This window comes from Octopus sinensis, linkage group LG1 (assembly GCF_006345805.1).
Source record: "Octopus sinensis linkage group LG1, ASM634580v1, whole genome shotgun sequence".
Taxonomy (NCBI): Eukaryota; Metazoa; Mollusca; class Cephalopoda; order Octopoda; family Octopodidae; genus Octopus; species Octopus sinensis.
In genome coordinates, this window is record NC_042997.1 from 146,643,637 (window position 1) to 146,666,136 (window position 22,500).

Here is a 22,500-nt window from a genome sequence, read left to right on the forward strand (position 1 = left end):
CCCCTCTCTCGATATCCTACGTTCTACTTGCCTAGAACCTGTCCTCTGAACCACCCCTCCCACTGGTGCTCCTCTATATTTCTGCACCCCCCCACCACCATTATAGGTGTCTACTCTTTGAACCCCCTCTTCAATACGCTATTTCACCATGCATTACCCCTCTCTCGATATCCTACGTTCTACTTGCCTAGAACCTGTCCCCTGAACCACCCCTCCCACTGGTGCTCCCCTATATTTCTGCACCCCCCACCACCATTATAGGTGTCTACTCTTTGAACCCCCTCTTCAATACGCTATTTCACCATGCATTACCCCTCTCTCGATATCCTACGTTCTACTTGACTAGTACCTGTCCTCTGAACCACCCCTCCCACTGGTGCTCCCCTATATTTCTGCACCCCCCCCCCCCCCCATAAAAAGCACCATCCGAACGTGGCCGATGCCAGACCCCTCTGGCACCTGTGCAGGTGGCACGTAAAAAACACCCACTACACTCGCGGAGTGGTTGGCGTTAGGAAGGGCATCCAGCTGTAGAAACACTGCCAGACTAGACTGGAGCCTGGGGCAGTCCCGAGCTCCCCAGACCCCGGTCGGAACCGTCCAACCCGTGCTAGCGCGGAAAACGGACGTTAACGATGATGATGATGATGATGATGATATGTATGTTTGTGTGTGTATATATATATATATATATATATATATATAATATATATATATATATATATATATATACACACACACACGTATATATCGTCTAGCTTTGTTTTGGAAACTTCCTTTATTAAGTTAAACACCTTTATTCTCTTTGATATTTCAGCATCAATTTTTCAGCACATAATCACTGTGTTCCCGAAATAGTCGTACCTTCTCGATTTCATTGCTTTCCACCTCTATTCGCCTTTGAGCTACGTTATCCAACAGCATATATTTTTGTTTGTATGTGGCTCATTTTATGATCTACAGCTAAGCTTTGAGTGTCCAGTTTTATCAGCATAATCTGCAGCTTGTATGTGGTCTCAACGGTAAGTACAACATTATCTGAAAATTGAGGTGGAGTGTTTGTTGCTCAACACTGATGGTCACGCCACCTGTGCAATCAATGTCTTGTATGACTATTTCTAGACATTTGGTAAAGAGCTTCAGAGAGATTGTATCTCCTTGCTTGACACCCTTCTCAATTGCGACCTTTAATAGGGGTGATAGCAGAGCTATATCTGTTGTGTATCCAGAGTTGTCATCTCTGAGCATTTTGATGCATTACGCCTCGCATTTTGCGTTTCCAGAGATTTAAAAAACTGCATTCATCTTGACGCTATCAAAGGACTTTTCGTAATTAACAAATGCACTGAAGAAGCGAAAGCTGTATTCGTTCGGTCACTGTATGAGCTGTGTTACAGTGAATATGTGATCTATCGTACTATAGTTCTAACAGAAACCTATTTGCTCTTTCGGCTGTTGGTCGTCGACGTGTTTTGATAATATGATGACCATGACTTTTGTAAACAGCTTATAGAGGCGAGACAAGAAGTATATGGGGCGTTACTTTTTATAGATAATTTTTATTACCCTTCTTAAGAAGCAGGATAGTATGACACTTTCTACAGTGAATGTAGCTAGATAATACCTCTTTCAGATAGCTAGACAGTACCTAGCGCGCCAGATTCATCAATAGCACTGTCCTACCTGCGATCTTATATGTAAGTAAGACGTGGGCTACTACGGAGAGAACAGAACATCGATTTACTACGACACAAAGGACAATGATGGAAAAATCCATGCTAGGAATATCCTCATCAGAGCATATTCGAAATGAAATCATTCGAGAACCGAGCAGTGTGAACGATGTGATCACAAAGTACCAAAAGCAAAAGTGCTGCTGGGCGGGACAGTTCGCAAGGTTTACCTACAACTAGTGGACTCGTGCAGTTGCCGTGTGATATTCAAGAGATCGAGGAATGCCGATCGTAAGGCTTTCATAACGATAGAAGATCTAGTTAAGTTCTACTTAAGCAGTTTGGGTCAAGATGGTAAAGAATGGCGCAATCAAAACAGAACTAGAAGCGCATTGTGACCAGCGGGGTATGACGGCACCCGATTGTCTGATCGATACTGTGATATGTGTATATGTGTATTATGTATGCATTATAAAATATGATGAACTAGAAGCAAACGGTCATCGGAAAATAGAAAAATAGTTATAAAGTGATTTTTTCTATCCAAAAAGGTTTTTTCATCCAATATTTACACGCCATCATTTCTAGCTTTATCTACTTTGTGTTCAATCGTTAGAAACGAATCATTTAATCTATATATATATATATATATATATATATATATATTATATATATATATATATATATATATATATATATATATATACACGAGTATATATATATATATTATATATATATATATAATATATATATATATATATATATATAATATATATATATATATATATACACGAGTATATATATATATATATATTATATATATATATATGTCTTCCTTTTCTATTGGACTTTCTTCTGTTTCTGAAGAAGAGCTTTACTCGAAACATAAAAACCACCTTTCTTTCCTTCCCAGAGCGTCTGCTAATACTTTGCATGTACCACATCCTCGTGTTGTTGTTTTCTTTTGTGTTTGGTCTTTTTCACACACACACACACACACACACACACACACAAATATATATATGCATGCGTAGATGGATGGGTGGATGCATACATGTATCTGATGATTCACGCCGCTCGACACAATTCTTCACCATATGACGTATACTGAAACAAAACAAAAAAAGAGTCAGGGTACACATTATAGACATTGCTGAAATAACTTCGATCATAGGCCAGCTTGATCAGAACTTATTGAGGCCAAATAGCAATAACAACAGCAGCACCAGAGCATAGCTCGATTTCAGATATTTCTAGTTATAATTCCTTTTCCTTTTGTTTTTCTTTTCTATTCTTCCACTATTTTCTAGGTTATATTTTAGTGCTTAATCGTATGTTTGTGTAACATATTATATTTATGTGCAACACCTGCAGCTGAAATGCAGAATTTTCAATTCTAAATTGAAAAGATATCCGTGTATATGTATATGTATATATGCATGTATGTGCGTGTGTGTGTGTGTGTGTGTGATGTAACATAGTCGTTAGTATACGTAGGTATTCTTTGAATTAACAGGAAACAGCTGCTTAGTACTCAATAATGAGTTATACTGCTGATACGTACGGCTATGTATCAACACAGGAAGAATTACGGGATAAAAGAATGAATAAAACGAACAGGGTCAAGATTACTAAATATTATTGTTTGTGCTAGAGGACTGTTTAATTCAACAATAAATGTAACTCTGTCTACTTCTATTTTCAATCGCTGACAGTTATTTCACTGACAGAGACTAAATAAACCTCCGAGAATTTTCGACTTCTTCCGTGAATATTCGGTTTTTTTTTGGGTTTTTTTTTGTTTTTTTGTTACAGCGACTGTTCTAGAAGATGTTTGTGCCTGTAGAAAATATTGATAATTTAATATATACTTGTATCTATCAGTGTGTACACAACAATGTGTCTATTTTTTGGATGTGAAGATATATGGTCAACTTTGATCTACATACATACATACATATAGACAGCCAGCAGACAGACAGACAGACAGATGAATTGCGCGATGGATAAATGGATGGATGGATGGACGGATATATATATATATATATATATATATATACATACATACATACATACATACATACATACATACATACATACATACATACATGCATCATACATATATATACCTATCCTTTTCTCTTCTGCTCTAGGCACAAGGCCCGAAATTTTGAGGAAAGGGGCCAGTCTATTAGATGACCTCAGTACACAACTGGTACTTAATTTATCGGCCCCGAATGCATGTAAGACAAAGTCGATCTCGGCGGTATTTGAAATCCGAACGTAGCGGCAGACGAAATACCGCTAAGCATTTCGCCCTGCGTGCTAAAGTTTTTGCCACTTCGCAGCCTTACATTCATATCGTTTACTGTTCGGCAAATACACCACACAATACATATAAGAATTATTAGTATCGTAAATGCAGTAATTTGCAAGGAGCTACGTAGGTTTTATGCCAAGAGAAAGTTAGATGTCGACATATTCCAGTAATCTTCAGGTTTACCCACAAGACGCTTTTTCTTTTCTTTTTTCTTGAAAAACTTTATTTGAGAGTGAATGTTTGTTTTGCCTGAAAGGGATGATAATATGCCCTTATAATATTTTTTCTTCTATTTGATGAACACAATTTTTTCGATTTCAAAATGAACCAATTGTTGACGACGCAAGAGTCGTGGAGCGCATTTTAAAATACTGAGTTACTACCACTTCTAGGTGAAACAAACATTCATTTTCTTAATACCAGAAACCATTTTGTGGACAAACCTAATAATTACCGGAATAAGATAACTACAGTTTATTCACAGCTGAGCCACGTATCTTTCTCCCGATATGAAAATTAGGTGTTTGTTGGCAACAAGATAGAGTGTATATAAGTATACGAGTGGGTACCCTAAGGTAACTGGAAACGTTCTCTGTGGGACAATCCCGATGTAGTTCAGACTTCCGCCTCAAGAAGCCACTTGATGCGACCCTCAGGCATCAGTCTGCCAACCGGCGTCGTTGTGTGAAGTCGTACTGCCACATAGTACGTCTTTATCTTGCAGTGCTTCTCCCCTCTTCGTCAATTTTTGCGATGGCTGAAACGAAGGAACGGCATGCTTCCGTAAAATTATGTTTTCTGCTGGGAAAACGGCGGCCGAAACAGTTGTCATGTTTCAGGCAGCTCATAAAGCCGCTGCCATGAGCAAAACTCAAGTTTACAAGTGGTTTCCACGCTTTAGGAATGGTCACTTGTCGCTTGAAGTCCAACCTCGTTCAGAGTGACTGTCGACACCCCCGAACGAATGAAAACATCATGAAAATCACCGAACGATTGGCGAACTCTTTATATGACTGGTGTGTTTTGGAGCTCCTCCCAACGAAGTTTGAGCGATGAATTGCGAAGGAAAAGAGTTGCAGCAAAATCTGTGCCTCGCCTGCTCACGGAGGATCAAAAGCAGTCACGACTGAATATATGCCGTGGACTGAAAGAACAGTTGGAAGTTGATGCAGACCTCTTTTCGAAGGTCATCACTGGTGACAAAGGCTGGTACTACGGAATTTGCAGGTGTGGAAGAGGCGAAGAAAAAAACGACGAGGCATTAAAAGCATCACTTTGCAAGAGTTTTAGAACTGCTTTGAACAGTGGAAAACTAATCTGGACCGGTGCATTGCTTCAAATGGAAAATTCTTTGAAGGCGATAAAAGTATAAACATGAAAACTAAGTGAATAAAATGATGTTGTAAATTCCGGTTTTTGGGGGTACCCCACGTGTATGTTCGTATGTATGCATGAATATATATATATATGTATGCATGCATGCGTGTATATTAAACGCGACTTGTAAACAAACTAGTGAATTATTATTCCATATCTGCATTAAATCTTTTCAAATGCTCCAAACAAAATAATGTTTGGGAAATTTCTATTGTTATTTGTGAGTCTAGGAAACATTTCGAAATGCCTACAAGATTCACATTGAGAAAGTTAATTCAGTGTCACCCAAATTGTATGTATTCTTATTTTTCATATCACTCGGTTACGTGTCTTTGCACTAAGCCGCCAAATTGCTTTCCCTTTTCTAACTCACCTTCCGGCCTTACATGCCTACACATGTAAACACTAAATAAATAATTTTCACAAGCATTTTTCCAATTAATACTTTGAGTGAATGTAAATGACATTTAATACATCTACTTCCAGTTACTAGTCATAATCTGCTGTCACCATATCTATTCTACAAAGCCAAGATCAGCAGGGTATTGGACTTTCAACCGATTTTCGATAAATATCGAAAACTATTCACAAGCTGAATTTATGAATTTGTATCTGAAATCTAGACTGAAAATAACGAAAAGAATGCTGCTACTCGAAGCTCTATGGCAAGTTTCTTCTCTTTTTTTTTGCGCCATTATTACGGTGTGTTGCTGTTGTTAACGATACTTCATGCTGTTTTATCTCAGACCACATCTGTATAGCCAAGCAAGTAGTGATACTCTTCATTCTAATTTTCTTTAGAGAGTAATGTTATTTTACATTAGTTTTTTTGTTTTTTAAATATAAGTAATGGAGAAGTAAACAAGAAGTTTTATTGCTGTTAAGCTATTGCATACATGTACATTCTTTGACAGATTGGAAAACATCTGGGTTCTTTTTTTTTCTTTTTATTCATTGAAAACATAATAGTACTGATGTTTCGTAGGCACCTGTAGTTACTATATTGCGTTTTAAAAAGGTATTATTCGTAAATCAGTCATGTCTGTTAGTTCGACCTCCAAAATATTTCTGGTGTTACCTGAAGCCAAAAAGCAGAGTCTAATTAATGAGATGTCACAAGTTATTCAAGCTGCAGCAACCGACACACACCACTGGTCTGCACACCTGTGCTTAGGATCAGATGTGGTTTTGCTGGGTGATTACATTCAAATGAGCCTCGATTCTGACCTGCATTCTTGGTGACCAATCACCTTGATTAATGAGATTTAGTTGTTCTACTTCTTTCTCAGCTATTTACTGACGATAAGAGCCCTAATCTTCTAAAGATACTGACCTGTTTACATCAGTATCGTCAAAGTTACATCTTGTTCTGATCTATTTAAATGAAGCGGTTTCAAACAATATACCAAGACGTAATTGTACTAAATCATATAACAGTTATTTTTGTTATGAAATCCGCCAAAAATAGAATCGATAAAATTATATGTATTAAAACATAATACAATACGAGCAAGCATTAGGTAGCGAGCTGACAGAACCGTTACCACGCCGGGCAAAAGGCTTAGCGGTGTTTCGTCCGTCTTTATGTTCTGAGTTCAAATTTTGCTGAGGTTGACTTTGCCTTTTATCCTTTCGGGGTTGACAAAATAAGTACCAGTTGAGCAGTGAGGTCACTGTAATTGACTTAACCCTCGCCCGAAATTGCTTGCCTTGTGCCAAAATTTAAAACCAATATTAAGAGCAAGGTACAGATGGTTGTGGAATATTCAACCACTTACACGCTGATTCAATAAATAAGTAGTTCGGTTGTTCGAATCACTGGATACTCGTAGTCGGAAACCGACGGAGATTCATACACTTTATGTATGTGGTGGTGAATCTCCGTCGTTCCACGATGAAGATCCCGAGTCAATGTGTAAGAGGCTGAGCATTTCACAAACACGTGGTGTACACGTAACTTTCAGGCAGAACCAACATATCAAAGCGTGACAAAGCAGTACTTTTGAAATTATTCGATGGGCTTCTTTACAGTTTCCATCTACCTAATTTCATTTTTAAAGTATAGGTTGACACGAGATTATAGAAAATGAGATTTACCCAAGATATCACGCAGTAGGAGCGAATTCTAGACCTTACGTTAGCGAAGCAAAATTCTCAACCATTTAGCCATACTGTGCTTACATATGTATGCATATATACTATAAAACACGTTTTCTTACGCCTTTACATATCGGCTAAGAGATACAGATGTAGATTTTAAAAAAAAAACAATTGCATTGGTCTTGAATTGAATATTAAATTAGCATAAGTAAGGTATATTCAATCGAGTTTAGTTAAGCATATCGTATTCAGCCACGCTCTAGGTTGATGAACAAATAGCTGTATTGGTAAGCAAACAGTTTGGGTGTAAACAAGGACTGCCAGACCAGGCAATGCGAGTATGCAATAAATGGTAGACATATCTATAATTGAGTGACTGAAATGAAGTTCCTGTACATACTGCTAACGTAGTAAAGTCAATATGAGTCAAAAACACTGCCACAAATAAACTTGAGAAAGAAAGGAATAATGCAGGACCTAGAATCGTTATTGTGTTGCTTACACAATCAAAGCAATGCTTGTCTTAAGACAGCCTGGATAATGTGAGCTCGTGTAACTGTGTATGTATGTTTGAGAGAACAGATTTTATATCATTAACACCTTGCTCAGCAAAACATCTGTTACTTATTATCTGCTTCTTATAATGTGTAATTAACATTTGCATATTTAACATGCTTTTTATCGTTTTTCTCTGCAAAATGTCTATAGCTGGAATATTGTAATTATTTTCTCTGCTTTTATCGATTAAATTTTGTTTGTTTTCGTTAAAGATGTTGTTTGCAAACTATTTCAAACTGTTCTGAAGATAAATACAATATTTCTTCGCACATGTCTTACTGAAATCATAAGAATTAGAATCGCAGCCTTTAAAGTCTCAGATGAGTTTTAAGGTCAACTAATAAGTAGAAAAGAGTAAAATACTGATTAATGATGTGAAATAATGATAAGGAAGGTTAACTAATGATTAATAAGCGAGATAATGGAAGAGGGGGAGAGATGCTACAGCGTTAAATAAGTTGTTTTATAGTACCCAGGTCAGCTCCTTTATAATTCATGTTCAAATCTCACCAGTGTTAATAATGTCTTTCCTCATACTAGGTTGATAAATGGACTATATAGTATATATCAAACGTGATACTTTGCGCCTATAGGACATATTAGTTATTTGCTTTAAAAGTTTGATACAGAGCCAGCAAATCAGGAGAGGTGGGGTAGGTCGATTACATCGAGCCCCATTGTTGAAATGGAAACTTATTTTATTGACCCCGAAAAGATGAAATGCAAACTCGACCCTGGCAGCATTCGAACTCAAAACGTAAAGTCAGAAGAAATGCCGCTAAGCATTTCTCCTCACCCCCACCCCACCCCCATCTGCGGTAACGATTCTGCCAGCTCACTGCCTTTGACATAGTGATAATTTGAAAGAGTGCTTTGGTCGCTGAATTTACCGGCTATCAAGCAGTCGGCCGAGAGGCTTACAAGAACTGTTCTATAACTAGAATTGCAATATATCTCTTGTCGAGACTTTTGATTCTCAACGACCCATATACAGATATCTAATTAAAAATATAATTAGTTGAACTACCATAACATTGAGGACTGATTTTATACAAGATAATTTCCACCCTCTAGGAAAACTATTGGCGACAGACTAGCGATCTACCCAAAGATTGTTTCGCTCGTCTCTCAAATACCGAATTCCTCATAAACAGGAGAGAATCTGCAACACCGAGATTTGATGATGTATTTATTTAATTTCTTTGTGCAAAAATTTGTTACATCATTATGTTTCCGTTAGATTAAATTTCTACATATAACAATCCGGATTAGAGTAAAGATAATAACTTTTAAATCATATTTTCTTGTTCCATTTTAGCTACTGAGCTTAACTTTGCTATCTTAAACTGAGATAATTACACAAAATTATGTCAAATCCTAAATATGCGGAGAAACTATCAAACTATCAGATCTTATTTGTGTTATGTGGCTGGTTGAGCGTTTATCTCACATAGTCGGTTGTATTAGCAAGATTCTTCGGGTTGGTGACTGTGCGAGATATACGCTCTGCCAGCCAGTATGTCTGTGGATTTTCTGTGGATAGGGACATGATATTCTGAGCAACAGAATGTTGAAAGCTAGAACTATGACCCATTTTATTAAATATTACTTTATCTTAAGCATTGTGTTCTTTTTTACTTTGTTCGTACAATTATTGTGCACGTAATAAATCTTGAAAACATTACTACATAAGTATTGCTTCTAATTGTCGATCAGAATGAGTGAAGGCAAACTAATTTGAATATGGAAATACATACGTTTCCATTTTCGATGAATACTCATACATCATCAAAATTAAACTATACATGAAGCTGAGAATAAGTAAACTGGATGGCATCATAATAATGAGTTACTACGAAGTTAATTTTAGTGAGAACAACCATGTGACCGCACTGAAAGATAGATTCGGAATAAAAAGAAAACGCTCACGGATTAAAGAGAACTTTGAAGTCGAAATCCTCAAGATTTCTAGCACTGTGGGATTTTAAAATGCAGTTATAGTTTCCAAAGGAAAACTGAAAATTTAAATTATGTCTATTAAGTACTATAACAAAATCTACACATTTTTAGAAGAGACTGCAAAATTGCAAGCTCTTTCTGAACAGTGTCGTCTAAAACCTACCCAAACAGCTATAACGTTAACTATAAAACAAATATAGTCATGGGACCTAAGTCAGATACGAGCGCGCAATATTTAGCCAAGCTAAAAACCTATATAATTATAATCGTTATATGAGAAGTTCACAACAAAAATCAAGTACAGGTTAGAACGTTTGCTAATAATGAGACAGTTAGCAAACACATGAGAGACAATCTTAATGATAAACTTAGAGATACTACCAGCTGTAATTGTATTAGGGTAGTGGTATCTGCATTTTTCACTTGGTTCGATACAATCAAACGTTAAGCATCAATTTCGAAAATTCTTCCCTCCCGAGTCTTGAAATTTGGATTAACACACGGTAATTATAAAGGTGATGTCAGTATAATCATACACGTCAATAGTCGCTGCTCTTTGACAGAAGTGAGACATTAAAAAATCTACTTGATGTTTCAATGGGATAATTTAAATTTTTCAAATTGAATTTAAATATTGATTTAACACATTTCACATATTCCCGTACAAATATTATGCTCTGGCTATTTCAAGCAACATAAACGAATGAAAACTTAGACAAAATAAGGAAAAAACAAATTGATAATTTTAAAGAGTGAGGACTCAATATTCTGACTACAGCTGTAACAACAGTTAACTTCATAGACGTTAAATCTTAGGTCTCAACACATGTAAACACAGGCAATACAGAAAATAACTAAAAGTACATTTACATTGACAACAATTACTCATCAGTAATATTAGTATCTAGAACAATATATTTTCAAATAAAATAACATTTGATATAACCATTAAGTATTATAGCAAAGCATGCCAAAAAGAAAATTAAATTTAACTCAAAGCCTGAACATAATGAACATAATTATAAACCTTCAGCTAATGAAACAAAACCCAGAAAAACCTAGCAGTAATGTAATCTGATTGAACTTGCTGTACATCCTTGATGTAAAGTTCAATGCTGCGACGAATTTCTTAAACTTGATTCAGAAGCATTTTCCTTCAAGACATCAATATTCCAAATTATTTACCCGGCAAAACACATAGTGAAAGATAAAAGGGGCTTCATTGCATTCGTAGGTGCCCTAACCACTAAGTAAGCTCAAGAACCCAGAAATAAAAAGTTATATCCCTTTAATAATTTCTGCAAAGTGGAATCCCTAATTTTTCATGCCCTTAAGAGCCTAAATAAAATCTCAAAATCTTGGGTGCACCTCCAAAGGAGGATAAGTAAATAATAAGCCCATCTTTATACACGTAGACAAAAGAAGCACTACATCATAATCAAGCTATATATGGTGTCTGAAATGTAAAATTTAATATCATCTTGTCTACGCTCAACTTGTGTATTTCAACTTGTGTATGCAGAAAACCACTTATTCCACTACAATCTGACCCTTGGTTGTATTTAGCAATATTCCCTCGACTGCAAGCATTCAGAGCAGGACTTAGGTTTGTCAACAACAAATGAATCGTTGTCTCCATCTTAATTTTAATCCCAGAAATCACCGAATACTTGCAAAAAAAAAAAAAAACGTCATGGGCACCAGTTTTCTTTTTCCAACTAAACCATAAAAAATAAATATGAATCGCTTTTATAGACCTACGGCAATCAATGTGAACCTCATCAAATACACTTGTGAATTACAATATGAAACCAAAGCCGTCATTGATGTTCCAACGAGCCATTTAGTTTTATATATTTGTAGCGTTAATTCTAGTCTAACCAATTATTGGATTCAGATAAATCAGTTAATCCTGTCGGGAAAAAATCTATTGGGAGTTTCTGAGTATCATTTACACCCACCAGAAACCAAACTGTAAAATAATCCAAAGAGTGAAAGAGAATATAGAATTCTAATTGAGAATATATGTATGTATATATGTATGTATGTATATATGTATGTATATATGTATGTATGTATGTTTGTATGTATCCATATATATATATATATAATATATATATATATATATATATATATATACATCCTATTTGCACATTAATTCGCTCTCTATATTTTTTATATCTTTACTCTCTTCTTCATTAATTCTCATCTTATCCATCGTTCACGCTGCGATACAGGCACATATATAGTGATTTAAATATACATCTTTCACTCATATGCATACATGCACAAATTCTCTCTCTACCTGTCCCTTACACGTTCTTATACGTTATATTATATCATATTATATTAATATTCTTTTCTACTCAAGGCACAAGGTCTGAAATTTTGGGGGAGGGGTCCAGTCGATTAGATCGACCCCAGTAGACTTAATTTATCGACTCCGAAAGGATGAAAGGTAAAGTCGAACTCGGTGGAATTTGAATTTAGAACGTAAAGACAGACGAAATACCTATTTGTTTACTACCCACAAGGGGCTAAAAAAAGAGAGGACAAACAGGGACAGACAAACGGATTAAGTGGATTACATCGAGTCCAGTGCGTAACTGGTACTTATTTAATCGACCCCGAAAGGGTGAAAGGCAAAGTCGATCTCGGCGGAATTTGAACTCAGAACGCAGCGGCAGACGAAATACCGCTAAGCATTTCGCCCGGCGTGCTAACGATTCTGCCAGCTCACTGCCTTAATATTAATTTCTTTATTGCCCACAGGGGGCTAAACATAGAGGGGAAAAACAAGGACAGATAAAGGAATTAAGTCGATTGAATCGACCTTAATACATAATTGGTACTTATTTCATTGACCCTGAAAAGGATGAAAGGCAAAGTCGACCTCGGATGAATTTGAACTCAGAACATAACGGCACACGAAATACCTATTTCTTTACTACCCACAAGGGGCTAAACATAGATGAGACAAACAAGGACAGACAAACGGATTAAGTCGACTACATCGACCCCAGTGCGTAACCGGTACTTAATTTATCGACCCTGAAAGGATGAAAGGCAAAGTCGACCTCGGCGGAATTTGAACTCAGAACGTAACGGCAGACGAAATACGGCTACGCATTTCGACCGGCGTGCTAACGTTTCTGCCAGCTCACTGCCTTAATATTAATATTAGCATTATTCGAGCAAAGATTTCGCAATAGGATCGACGAAAGGAGAAGAATTCAAATTTCAGGCTCATAATAAGTAAATATATCAAAATAACTTATCTGAAATGGCCCGTACAAACATAAATCACACCTACATACTCAATGTATCCTTTTTCTGGATATGAATCCATATTTATAGCGAAAATATAAAATTATACATAAACACTGTATAAACACATAAAATCTGCATAAAATTGTACATAAATACACCTCGCCTTCACAAACAGGTGTTAGAGCGATATGTATGCGAGCGTTATTTTTTTAAACACACTGGCATTAACCAGAATCGAATTTTTTTTATCTATCTTTTGCTTGTTTCGGTCAGACTGTGGTCATGCTGGGGCACAGGTTTAAAAGAATTTTAGTCGAATGAACTGACCTCCGTACTTATTGTTATTTAAAGTCTGATATTAATTCTGTCGGTTCTTTAACTTGAACCGCTATGTCACGGAGACTTAAGCACATCAGCACTGGTTGTCAAGCGATGGTGTAGGACAAACACAGACATAAACACACACACACACACATACACACACACATACATGCATACATACATACATACATACATACATACATACATACTACATACATACATACATACATACATGATTACAGGGACAGAGATGCAGGAAAAGCAGTAAAATATGACAACCGATGCAGAATTTGTGGAGTGAATATCGAAGATATTACCCCTATCATAAGCAGTTGTCCAAAAATGTCATCACAGTATTATCTACCGATAACACATGATGTTGTAGCTAGGACACTGTATTACGAGATCTGTTGAAAGGGTAACCCCGGAGACAAAAAAAGAACCCATAGTATGGTAGAAGCCATAGCCACTCATAATAAAAAGGAATATTGGTGGAATGTCCCAGTGAAAACTTCAATAAAATGTTAGCACAATAGACCTGAGATAATGATTTGGGACAGAGAAGAGAAACTGTGTACAGTTGTGGAAATTAGCTGCCCAGCAAATGTTAACATAAAGCTGAAGATCAACTGAACTATTGAGGAATCTGCAGTTACTCTATCCAGACTACAAGTTCAGATTTATACCTGTAATTATTGGGGCACTGGGATATGTAACGCACTACCTAAATGACAATCTTGAGAAATTAGGATTGTCCAAATCAGAAAGGAGGAAGTTGATTCGAAAACTACAGATCCAATCCATTACTGGAACTGTAAAAATTTGTAAAACTCTCCAGAAGTTTATCATTTCTATTTCACGGATTTCCACCTATCGCGTGGGGTTTTGGAACGTAACGCCCGTGATAGTCGAGGGATTTCAGTAATGCTATTTGAATTGCGTATACCGAGTTATTCTTATATAGTTTTCAGGGCAGAAACTGTCTTTATATTTAAATAAAATTATTCATATAAAGATAAAGACAGAAAAGAGAGGGAGACAGACAGAATAAAAGAGAGCGGGAGAGAGAGAGGGGGAGGAGAGAGACAGAAAAAAGAGAGAGAAAGAATGATAAGTAGAGAGAGACACTCATCAATTGATATATCACTGTTCGTTTGTAAATAATTAGATTCGAAGACACACGATCTTCATTCGTGATCCTGCATATTGGTTTTTACTTTAAGTGAATATTAAATCTTTTGAGAAGTACAAGTCACAGTTGAAATGATAACTTGCATTGACTCAACAGAGTGGAATTGTTTATTTTATAGCTCTGATTGTTACTATCTCATTTATGTTTGGTGTTATATATCAGCCATTTCTGATCAGTTTTCGAAGGTGAGGCTGATTATTATAGTCTCAATAATTTGCCTCCCGCCAGCAAAAGTGAATTAATTGAGATAAAAGTCGAGGAAAACGAAAGCCTGTCAAGTCTCTCAGACTCTATGCAAATCCGCTATTACTTCGGACAACAATTGCGATTCTGCTGGAAAGAGCAGCTAAATTTGCCTCGAGTTACACCATACCGTCTTAACAAAAGGAAAGACTCATTGGATAATCTGATCATAGATCAAACTGGCAATGCATTACGCTCCAGCTAGGGAGTTCAGGAGTAAGGTGTTGACTCTTAGTCACCACTGCTCTGAGATCTGCTCTAACCCGAAGTAATAATTCAAATAGCAAAAGCTGGTCCTGTGACATACGGGATACAAAGGAGTTTGAGAGATGAAAAGCAAGTTGATTATAATTCCGTGAGATACCGACTTCACTTCAGCAAAATATTCATTCTCACTCATATTTTTGGACTTTTTTTCTCAACCTGATAATTATTTCTAGATATCTTCTTAATGATCCTTACATTGAAAATCCTAATGAAAACAAACTTAACAGTTGGTTTCTATGCTATCGATATCTGTTATTTATTCTACAAACAAAAAACATGTTTGCAAATATTCATTCCTGATCTCGCTGTAGACAGTACAATCTTTTATCAGTTTGCAGATATAAACATCTTATTTCTTTATTGCCCACAAGGGGCTAAACATAGAGAAGACAAACAAGGACAGACAAACGGATTAAGTCGATTATATCGACTCCAGTGCGTAACTGGTACTTATTTAATCGACCCCGAAAGGATGAAAGGCAAAGTCAACCTCGGCGGAATTTGAACTCAGAAGGTAGCGGCAGACGAAATACCGCTAAGTATTTCGCCCAGCGTGCTAACGTTTCTGCCAGCTCACCGCCTTGGCAGATATAAACATCTACTAGCAAACAATATGTTCGCTGAAGACATAAACAAAGCCAGCGACTTTATCTTGTTTCAAAGTTGTAACTACTTCTGGCTGATGAGATATACAATGCCAAAACCTCGGTGTCTCGAAATGTTTGGCCCCTGAAGTTGCCTAGTCGTGTTAAAATAAAAATGTAAATATTCATTCTATAAACAATTCAATGTTTATAATTTTGGACAACAGTCAGTGTACGACTGTATACATTTATTCTGTGGTTCTTTCGACATTATTTGGACATGTACGATGAAGTAAATCAATGATTTGCTGATAAAACCAAATATTGCAGAAGTTCGAAATATATCCAGAATTTTATCCCATACTAGTGAAATAATTAGAATAATAGCACTTTCTAATTTAGGAACAAGGCCAGCTAGCAGAATTGTTAGCACGCCGGGCAAAATGTTTAGCGGTATTTCGTCCGTCGCTACGTTCTGAGTTCAAATTACGCCGAGGTCGACTTTGTTTGTCATCCTTTCGGGGTCGATTAAATAAGTACCAGTTACGCACTGGGTCGATGTAATAGACTTGATCCGTCTGTCTGTCCTTGTTTGTCCTCTCTGTGTTTAGCCTCTTGTGGATAGTAAAGAAATAAGTATTTCGTGTGTCTTTACGGTCTGAGTTCAAATTCCGCCGAGGTCGACTTTGCCTTTCATCCCTTCGGGGTCGATAAATTAAGTACCAGTTACGAACTGGGGTCGATATAATCGACTTGATCCGTCTGTCTGTCCTTGTTCGTCTCCACTGTGTTTATCCCCTTGTGGGTAGTAAAGAAATAGGTATTTCGTCGGTCTTCACATTCTGAGTTCAAATTCATCCGAGCTTGACTTTACCTTTCAACCTTTCGAGGTTGATATAAGTACCAGTTACGCACTGAAGTCGATGTAATCGACTTGCCCCTTCCCCGAAATTACTGACCTTGTGACAAAATTTGAAACCAACATTAACATAATCTCATTTTATATTTAAAAGTTGATGTTCTTTTGCTGCTTGCCTCTTTTCTTTGTTTTTTTTTTTTCTTTTTGGCGCGGGGATCTTTTCTCTTTTTGCCTGTGTTATTTACATGTGAGCTGAAGGATGGACAAAAGCTTTTCCATCCTAAACTCCATAAAGGTGAATAAATAGACATTAAAGCTTAGAATAGAACAAATGTTGATTTCTTAACGTCTTTTTCGTTATACTTTTGGTCTCTAATCTAGTGGCTTCTGTTGTATTTTATTTCTTTTATCAATAGACATTTCAATTGGAAACTCTCAACCAAACCAAACAAAACAATACAGACCTAAATTCTTTAACAGAAGAAAAGTACAATAAACAGATAAAAGAATACTTTTATCTATTTATCTACTTGTTGTTCACAAAGCCAAGCTGTCACCTATCACACTTTTCACTAAAACTGTTACATCGTGACAGGTAAGCTAATGATTATATCCGTGTCAAAATGGGGCGAACATCGTGTCAAAGGTGACCGATTGTTAGAAGAGGCCAAAGAACTCGTAAGTGGCGATAGTATCCTCAAATACTAAAATAATCCATTCACTGTTTCTTCACTTTCTAAAATATTTCTCTATTTTCTTCTCGATTGTTCGCTGGATTTTTTTCACGGGGTTTCCATCTCCCATTTCAAATCTCCGTGATCTTGCCACAGATCAGCTTACGCCGAGGACACAATTCACGTCGTTCTCTTTTCGTTTCTTACAGGCTGAATTAATCTGTGACTCAATCTTAACATTATATACTCACCCGCACCTCACTCCTGTCCCCTCTTTCTTTCTTTCTTTCCTTCTTCCTTTCTTTCTTTCTTTCTCTCTCTCTCTCTCTCTCTCTCTCTCTCCCTCTCTCACACACACACACACAAACACATACAAATATACAGGCATTTATGTATGTGTATTTAAACGTTTGAGTGCCCCTAAAAATCTATAATCCACAGGTAAAAATTTACTGTTTGTGTATACTCTTACTCTTTTACTCTTTTACTTGTTTCAGTCATTTGACTACGGCCATGCTGGAGCACCACCTTTAGTCGAGCAAATCGACCCCGGAACTTATTCTTTGTAAGCCCAGTACTTATTCTATCGGTCTCTTTTGCCGAACCGCTAAGTGACGGGGACGTAAACACACCAGCATCGGTGGTCAAGCAATGTTAGGGGGACAAACACAAACACACACACACACATACATATATATATATACATATATACGACAGGGTTCTTTCAGTTTCCGTCTACCAAATCCACTCACAAGGCATTGGTCGGCCCGGGGCTATAGCAGAAGACACTTGCCCAAGATGCCACGCAGTGGGACTGAACCCGGAACCATGTGGTTGGTTAGCAAGCTACTTACCACACAGCCACTCCTGCGCCACGTGTATGTATATATATATATATATATATATATATATGTGTGTGTGTGTGTGTGTGTGTGTGTGTGTGTGTGTAGGCGCAATGGCCTAATGGTTAGGGCAGTTGACTCGCGTTCGTTGGATCGCGGTTTCGATTCGTTGTGAGTATTTATTGAGCGAAAACACTTAAAGCTCCATGAAGCTCCGGCAGGGAGTGGTGGCGATCCTTACTGAACTCATTCGCCACTACTTTCTCTCACTCTTTCTTCTGTTGGCCAGCTCGCTTAGCCAGCTGGTGGCATCATTTGAGGGCTAAAACAATGCAAAGTGCATTGTGACCAGTGATGTGTAGCAACATCTGATAGCCTGATCGGTCAAGGTGATCACGGGGATATATATATACATAATGGCCTTGTCCTTTAGAAATTGTACCGAATATTATATTAACCCTTTCCTCTAATCTTTCTACTGCTATAAATACTCCCCTTCTCCCTTCTTGTCACCATAATGTATTTTCCTATATTAACTACTAACTACTGAGCAAGCGAATTCATTATTTTGATTGTTACTAGTCAGGGAATAATGAAATGGCACAAGGTGGTGACTTTTGGAATGTTTTAAATGTGTAATTCATTAAAGGTTTGTCTGAAACTACTAATGGGGAAGATATATTCAATGAAGTAATGCAGTATTTTAATGATAAAAATATTCCATTGATTAATTTGATCAACATTACATCAGATGGAGCTGCAGCCATGACTGGAAAAGTGAAAGGCTTTGTTTCTAGAATGAAATCAGTTGTTCCTCACATTTCTTATATATATTGCATTATCCACAAACAGCATTTGGTTGCTAAGAATATTGGAGGACACATGGAAGAAGCACTCAACACTGCCATACATGCAATTAACTTTGTCAAATCAAACCCAGTGAATAATAGACTATATTATATAAAATATGGCCTTATAAAAAAACTATTAGTAATATAATAGACATTATGTGCATGTTTGTGTGTGTGTGTGTGTGTGCGCGCGTGTGTGTGTGCGTGCGTGTATTGATTGGTGTATGTGTGTGGTGTGTGTTTGTGTGTATGTGTGTAAAACCCATATTACATAAAGTGTATTAAGCGTATTATTATATATTATTACACTGGTATTTCATACCGACATATTGGCAGATTATTATTTCGGTTGTATATAAGATTAACTGCACCCGAAGTCTCAAGGCACTTAAAAGACTTTGGATACGCGCTAATAGCAAGTTTCGAATAAGTGCCAGTTACTCAGGTGAATGTTGTGTGAGCCAGTTCCATAACAGACGCTTCATTAATTCTCTACATTTCTCATGGATGGGCCTTAGAGGATATATTCTTTTCTTTAATAAATCCATATGTATGTGTGTTGCATGTATATGCATACATACGTCTGTGTGTTTGTATGTATGTCACTATACGAGGTCGGATTAATAAGTATCCGGACTGTTGTTATAGTAACGAAGCTAAAGCACGCAGAGCGAAGCCACTTGGTAAAGATAGACCTTGAACTCAGCTGTGCATGTGCACTGAGTTTTAACGATTTCACTCACTTCCGCTGCTTACAGCAGTGCTTGGAAGGAAGGTGTGTAGCGTGTGATCATCGCATTGACTATGACAGAGAAAGTTGTCATTGTGCTACCTGCTCAGAGGCCTACGCAAAGTTGCAGAAAGTGTATGGAGAGGAATGTATGGGCCCTATACAAGTGTATGAGTGGTTCAGATTTTCCATCGATATTGACGAACTTTCTGGGGGACCTACAACCATCAGAACTGAGAAACACATTGCAGATGTACGTGCAGCTGTGAAGGGAAATCGTCGAGTCACCATCCGTGAGTTATCAGAGGATTTGCAGATTAGTTACGGTTCAGTTCAGTCCATTAACACTGAAGATTTGGGTATGAGACGCGTGTCTGCCAAGTTTGTGCCAAAACTGCTTTCAGCTGACCAAAACGACGCTCAGGGTTTACTTGCACAAGATCTCCTTGATTGTGTCAAGAACGATGAAAGCATTTTTGAAAACTTTGCGTAGGCATCTGAGCAGGTATCGCCAAGTTTTTGGCAAAATTTGATGCAGGTTCTCTGCTCAACTTTTTCTGTCATGGTTAGTGCGACGACCAAACGCTACACGCCTAGCGTCCAAGCACTGCTGTAAACAGCGTAAGTGAGCTAGAACATTAAAACTTAGTGCGCACGCACAGCAGAGTTCAAGCTCAATCTGTGCCAAGCAGCTCTACTCTGCGTACTTTAGCTTCATTACTATCGCAACAGTCCGGATACTTATTGATCGGACCACGTATGTGTTAGAGGAAAGATAATATGTTATCTTTTCTATTCAGGAGTCTAGTAACCTTTTATTAGGCATCTACATTTTGCTTGGCAAGTAAAGTTATCTATCTGGATGAAATATTATTTGCTAGTGACCATTTTATGACCGGAATGTTCTAATAATTCTATAATTCTATAATTTTAATTTTGTGGTGTTTAAAAGTTCTGTAGAATAGAGGTTTTATTTCTGATAGCTTATATTGTGTAGACATTAACTGTCTCTGTGACTGTATCTGCATTGAAGCAGTATATTTGGTATGAAGAAACGAAATAAATGTATTGAGTTTATTTGTCTATATATGTATTATCTAAAACTGGACTTGATGGTTCAGATAAATTCTTGAAAATACTATTTGAAGGTACTGTTATTTTCAAAGTCTTCCTTTAGAGTCTCAAAAACAAGTATTTTATCAATATACTAGATGTAATTCGTTCGTCTTTACGTTCTGAGTTCAAATGCCACCGGGGTCGACTTTGCCTTTCATCCTTTCGGGGTCGTTAAATTAAGTACCATTTGAGCACTGAGGTTGATGTAACGACTTTATCCCTGTCCGAAATTGCTGGCCTCGTGTCAAACTTTGAATCCAATATACTAGATGTAGTTTGTTTAGACGTTCTTGTCTTGATACGAATTTGTTTTCTATTTTGACCATGTAGAACGTTGCAACCGGAGGTCTCAGTGGAGAATCTAAAGCTACTCCGTCTTCAGAAAATATATTATTCTGTGAATAAAGAAAAAGAACAATCAGCTAGGAAGTTGTACAAAACAAAAATAAATTTAAAGAATATAACAAGCATTAGTCAATACAGAATATTCAAACTCGGTAGTACTTTTTACCAGTTCTATACGATTTGATTTTTTAACTTTGATGTTATGACAAGAATGTGTCAGGATATCAGATGATGTTATCGTCATAGTATCTCACAAATCAAGATGAAACTCACCAAAATAGAGAATTATTAATGGAAAGACGAATATGGATTAACCAGAGCTAATTGGTGGTATTACAACTTGGCACATGGATGGCACATGCATGCTGGTTAGCGTTGTCATAGGACTAATGTCTTCCTTTAGTCTCTCAAAAACAAATATGTCATCAATATACTAGATGTAGTTCGTCTCTCTTTACGTTCTGGGTTCAAATGCCACCGGGGTCGACTTTGCCTTTCATCCTTTCAGGGTCGAAAAATTAAGAACCAGCTGAGCACGAGGTTGATGTAATCGACTTAGTGCCTGGGTTGGTTCATAATTTCAGGTAGGTAAGAACTGAAATTTGCGAGTAGAGTGGAGCCCTCCCTCAAGAATGCATCGAAAAGAAGATATTTCGAAACGTTGCCAGGGGTTTGGTGAATATCCACATTACTTTATCGATGTCTTAACCCAGCAAATGTCTGTCCAGATTGGAATATAGGCTCTTTCAGTTGTTAGATATAATGGATTTCTCTTCACCAGAAAGTACATCTGCCATCAACAGCCATTTATTTTTGTTCATTCATTCTTTAATTGCCCTTTCTTTGAAGTTAATTATTTTTAACGTCATATATGAACCCCATCAAATATTTCAATCGACTTTATTATAACTGTTACATTTGCATACGACCTCATACTTGTTTCGTTATTTTAGTTTTCATTATCAGACTATACTTATTAATGGTTTCTTGCTTCAGTTCTTAAATCTCGTACGAAGACTGGAGAAGTGAACATCTTTGATAATTGTATTTTTAAACTATTTCCAGTATCGAGGAAAATCTGACTTTTTCTTTCTTCTCTCCACTACTTTCCATATTCGAGTTTTGACATACTTGCATACATATAAACATACATACATACATACACACACACATACATACATACATACATACATACATACATACATACATACATACAAAC

At 36.9% G+C, this 22,500-nt stretch overlaps 1 long non-coding RNA gene across 1 annotated transcript in view; it reads right to left on the reverse strand.

Annotated features, from left to right (window-relative positions):
* Window positions 1-15,772: 15,772 nt before the first annotated feature.
* The window catches only part of LOC118766446, an 18,686-nt gene continuing 11,958 nt past the window's right edge, over window positions 15,773-22,500 (reverse strand). Inside the window, exons 2-3 of the long non-coding RNA XR_005002380.1 lie at window positions 20,528-20,532; window positions 15,773-15,786 (exon numbers count right to left, since the gene is read on the reverse strand). This is a non-coding gene — a long non-coding RNA (uncharacterized LOC118766446). The remainder of the gene's footprint in view (window positions 15,787-20,527; window positions 20,533-22,500) is intronic.